The 5,554-nt window shown below is 40.2% G+C and overlaps 1 non-coding gene across 1 annotated transcript; it reads right to left on the bottom strand.

Annotated features, from left to right (window-relative positions):
* Positions 1-290: 290 nt before the first annotated feature.
* On the bottom strand, positions 291-362 carry trnaw-cca (transfer RNA tryptophan (anticodon CCA)). The gene has a single exon. It is a non-coding gene; the product is annotated as a tRNA-Trp (tRNA).
* Positions 363-5,554: the final 5,192 nt, after the last annotated feature.

Genomic DNA, 5,554 nt, shown 5'->3' on the forward strand with positions numbered 1-5,554 from the left:
AAGCACAAGAAATACATAAAAGGGAGCTATACAGCAGGTGAATAAAACACGGATTGTGACAGTCGACTGTTAATAGCCTATAACAAGGCAGATTAAAATATAACAAACGATACGGATTCTTAAAATCAAATATAATTTCAACGTGCAGGAGACCAGACTGACTTTTATGCATCCCCTCGGGTGTAGATGCATGTTACTTAGACTAACAACGTTTGCATTCTAGGATATTAATAACACTCTCCAGAGCAGGAATTATTGAGTGATATTACAGGGAATGTTGAGTAAAAGACTGACCCCGACGTGATTTGAACACACAACCTTCTGATCTGGAGTCAGACGCGCTACCGTTGCGCCACGAGGTCCTTAAACTTCAGTTAACACAGGACGTCAAGGAAAAATATTGGGAACTATGGTGATGTTTTGCTAGTGACCATTAGGTTAATGAATGGGCAACTGAAGCATTGACGTGATGAAGAAGTTAAACAGAATGCTAAAGAGATAGTGACAGTGAGCATGACACAGAACACATGGCATGACGTGAATACCAAGTTAAACTTAAAGCAGAAATTACAGAAAGAAAGAAAACAAAGAAAACCGGACACTGCACATATGTTTGGTCTTTCCTATATCTTTAATATGATATCTCAGTAGTTTAAATTTGATACAGAAATTATTCTGGAATCCCATGAAATGGAAAATACAGTGAATATAAAACTATATTTGCTGTATTTATAACAAATATATTCCGCTTATACACTCACCTAAAGGATTATTAGGAACACCATACTAATACTGTGTTTTACCCCCTTTCACCTTCAGAACTGCCTTAATTCTACGTGGCATTGATTCAACAAGGTGCTGAAAGCATTCTTTAGAAATGTTGGCCCATATTGATAGGATAGCATCTTGCAGTTGATCGAGATTTGCGGGATGCACATCCAGGGCACGAAGCTCCCGTTCCACCACATCCCAAAGATGCTCTATTGGGTTGAGATCTGGTGACTGTGGGGGCCAGTTTAGTACAGTGAACTCATTGTCATGTTCAAGAAACAAAATTTGAAATGATTCGACCTTTGTGACATGGTGCATTATCCTGCTGGAAGTAGCCATCAGAGGATGGGTACATGGTGGTCATAAAGGGATGGACATGCTCAGAAACAATGCTCAGGTAGGCCGTGGCATTTAAACGATGCCCAATTGGCACTAAGGGGCCTAAAGTGTGCCAAGAAGACATCCCCCACACCATTACACCACCACCACCAGCCTGCACAGTGGTAACAAGGCATGATGGATCCATGTTCTCATTCTGTTTACGCCAAATTCTGACTCTACCATCTGAATGTCTCAACAGAAATCGAGACTCATCAGACCAGGCAACATTTTTCCAGTCTTCAACTGTCCAATTTTGGTGAGCTTGTGCAAATTGTAGCCTCTTTTTCCTATCTGTAGTGGAGATGAGTGGTACCCGGTGGGGTCTTCTGCTGTTGTAGCCCATCCGCCTCAAGGTTGTACGTGTTGTGGCTTCACAAATGCCTTGCTGCATACCTCGGTTGTAACGAGTGGTTATTTCAGTCAAAGTTGCTCTTCTATCAGCTTGAATCAGTCGGCCCATTCTCCTCTGACCTCTAGCATCAACAAGGCATTTTCGCCCACAGGACTGCCGCATACTGGATGTTTTTCCCTTTTCACACCATTTTTTGTAAACCCTAGAAATGGTTGTGCGTGAAAATCCCAGTAACTGAGCAGATTGTGAAATACTCAGACCGGCCCGTCTGGCACCAACAACCATGCCACGCTCAAAATTGCTTAAATCACCTTTCTTTCCCATTCAGACATCCAGTTTGGAGTTCAGGAGATTGTCTTGACCAGGACCACACCCCTAAATGCATTGAAGCAACTGCCATGTGATTGGTTGGTTAGATAATTGCATTAATGAGAAATTGAACAGGTGTATCTAATAATCCTTTAGGTGAGTGTATTTGCCTTTACTAATATTGTATTTTATTTTACAATAGGTTTAATATAATAAGGTCCAAATAATAAATGTACATATTTGCACATGCTTGCTTTTGGTGAACAGGTAGAATTGGCCATTATCTGAAAAAAACATGCACTCACCTAGTTATTCACAGTTTAAACAGCGCCAGTGAATATTGGGTTTTAATGTTACAGGAGTGACGATGAAGTTATTGCGTTTAGTTGCTTTAAATAACTACAGTGGTTTGTGGATAACAGGAATATGTGCACATACAGAAAAGTTAAAAGTAACGCTGGGTAAGTACATAATCAAATCAAGTTTCACGAAAGATGATATGCTTCAGATACAACTTAATAGTAAAAATGCATTATGGTAAAGAGTTAATAGCTTTGTTGATAACCTCAACGTATGCTAATCAGTCTCTGTTTCGTGTTTATTATCATAATAATTGTAATTATTATTAGTAGTAGTAGTATTCTACAATAAAACTTGCATAAGTTCGAATTGTGCCGATATGTTTTCTGCACAAGGAAAAGTATATATATTATTAAGTTACACAAGCATTGTAAAGAAACCAACAACATATAGGCACCTGGGTGTGTTCTTCCTACTTGGATAAGTAGGTTAGCCGGCTAAGTTTCAGGATAACTTGGCATTAACTCGGGATTTTCCATTCTCCGTAGCGAGTTTAAAGTTCAGCCAGCTATGTTTCCAGAGCAGCATGTCCAGCATCTCAAACCTGCTCCCTGTCAGGTTAACTTGAAGTTAGATGGCTAACAATCTGACTGTATTTCATCTGCCCAGTTAAATGACAGCTGACTGTGTCCCCCAACAATGACGGCGGCGTTCCTAACAGATCCAGTAGTGATCCAGACCCAGTAGCTTTTCTGCGAGGAATAATTCATAGAGATTATAGATTTAAATTATACAGATTAATTATTTGAGCGTTACAGGTTCGGTCGGAAAGGAATGATTTACGTAGCCGATTAATTAGGACCGCACATCAGTCATTCCGCCCTGGGCCGGCCCTGACCAATTTGATGCCCTAGGCAAGATTTTAGCTGGTGCCCCTGGCATCGCAGCCAATTCCACCACCGATCATTGTGTTCATACACTCACACAGAAACTGCATAGCTTCATGTCTTAGATTTTCTTTATTTTTGAAACAATAAAAAACCACACAAAATAAAAACAGTATGCAAGAAACAAGTGACAAAACGAATTATGAATACAATATAAATTAGTATTGCACGAAAAAACTATATTACCGACACCATAGTGCAAGATGCATAATGTAGCAGTGTTCTACAGCCTTACCGCCTTGCCTTTCTTGCAGCAAACAAGTGACATAAAACGAATTATAAATAAGTGGATGTTTCCTGCAGCACACTTGAAAGAAAAAGTACATTTCTCAAAATTATGTTATAGGTAATGGAGGTTGATGAAAGAGTTAAATAGCTGATCGATCAAAAGGTGTGATCGTTGTGGGGCATCGGTAAGAATGCACAATTCTCATTCATTCCAAACAGTGTCCCTTTATTGCATCACTAGCAATGGGCGTTAGCCTATTTTGGTATTTGTTTTGTGTGTTTTTTATTGCTTCTTGTTTTGTTTTATTTATTCACTTTCCACTGTCAGCTCTCTGCATTCCTTTCCCATCTCTCACTTCTTGATCCTCTGCAATCCGCCTTCCAAACACCGCTCACACCACTGAGACTGCTCTCCTGGCAGTCACTGACTCCCTCAACTGTGCTCGGGCAGCCTCCCTCTCCTCAATCCTCATCCTCCTTGGTCTCTCCGCAACATTTGACACCGTCGATCACTCCATCCTCCTCTCCTGCCTCGCTGACCTTGGAATCTCTGGGACTGCTCTCACTTGTTTCTCCTCCTACCTCAACGACCGGACCTATCAAGTGGCGAGGTTCCTCATCCACCACTCAACCTCTCCTCACAGGCATAACCCCCGGGTTTAGCTATCCTCCCGATGGTTCACACTTCGGTAGCTACCTTTTTTACTTTCATGGGGCCCTGAAATCCTCGCTGCGCCCCTGGTCATGAAAGCTGTAATGTCTGGTATCAAAATACATTACTGGCTTTCGGCTTACACACGTCATTTCAACCCACTTGCTCAAGCAGACCGAGTAAACGTTTACTCGAGGTATACGGTCACACAGAAGGAGCATCCCAAAAACACCAGTAAATGGCGTAGAAATTTTGAAAACATGCACAATTTTCCACGATCTAAGCCCACAGTTTACGTGCAAAATCTAACGTCTGAGATGATGGTATCCATGTAACATTCCCGAAATGGACGCATTTTAAAAGTGCAAGGTAACGGTCTGGTCCATTTATTGTGGGTTTCAAGGTAAAGTACATTGCTGATGGACGTTTCATGGTTAATGCGGATCAGTGGTTTCCTTTATCATTATGCTCTCTAAATTGTTGTGGGTCTGTTGTACACTGTTCAGTACTGTACATCGTGTTTTAATCCTAACTTGATAAAACACTTCGATTCATGGCTTTGTAGCCCCACCAGTGACGTAAAAAACCACTCGGTAAGATCATTAAAACAAAGTATTAAACAAGGCGCAATGCACAAGACAGTCCTTTGCCCTGTGCAGTGCTGCGGGTAAACAACTCGTCTCTAGTGCAATAAACTAAGACCATGTAAACCCGAGAGGGAGAGGGGCATTTAATCTGTGACTCGAGCATATTGTCTCCAGTGAGGTCAATACACGCGTCAGGGATATGTATGCTAAATGTAATGTAAATATGATGGATATAATGTATATTGTGGTGGAGTTTATAAAGATAATGTCAGGGGAACTTTAGTGATGTTCTGTGTTTTCTAAATTCCAAGCAGTGGGACTTTAAGTCATAACTTTGTGAGGAATTTACATGTCTTTATAAATTATATATCATTATAAAGTAATAATCCAGCTCACTTTGCTAGCTAGCCTACTGCCAGTTGCCATCCAAATGATGATAATGATCAGCTAGTAGTTAAGTACTGCAGTAGTTTGCCAGTTGTCAGCTAATGATTTTTCATAGTATTGTATTATTTAAATTCAGTTTTTTGTGCACTATAGTATTTTCAGTATTGAGTATTTTTGGTGTGGATGTTATTTTACCTAAACAGTTTATTAGTTATTGCTCTGATTTCAATATGCATAGTGCACTATTTACATTTGTATTGATTATTACATCAATTTCTTCAACAAGTACAGTGTATGTTAAAGTGCAATACATGTTCTGTGATGTGCATTATTTAAATGTTTGTGTTTATTTTAGTTTTAACTAAACATTCTCTATACGCCATAAACATGGGCACCACTAAAATGTTTTTCATCGAGAGGGGGGATGGTTCTGGGGCTACTATCAAATCTCGCATATGGCCCCCAAATGGCTAGGGCCGGCTCTGGACATCACACATTACATAGGATGGGACTGACGTTGGATGCGACTTTTCGTGACTTAAATCAAGTAACAAGTTACTAGTACACACATAGCCTCTAAGTGTACTGAGTAATGATACTCTCTCTTTCGTTCATTCGTTCCTTAGTATAATTACCTTTA

Source organism: Amia ocellicauda, chromosome 19, assembly GCF_036373705.1.
Source record: "Amia ocellicauda isolate fAmiCal2 chromosome 19, fAmiCal2.hap1, whole genome shotgun sequence".
Classification (NCBI taxonomy): domain Eukaryota; kingdom Metazoa; phylum Chordata; class Actinopteri; order Amiiformes; family Amiidae; genus Amia; species Amia ocellicauda.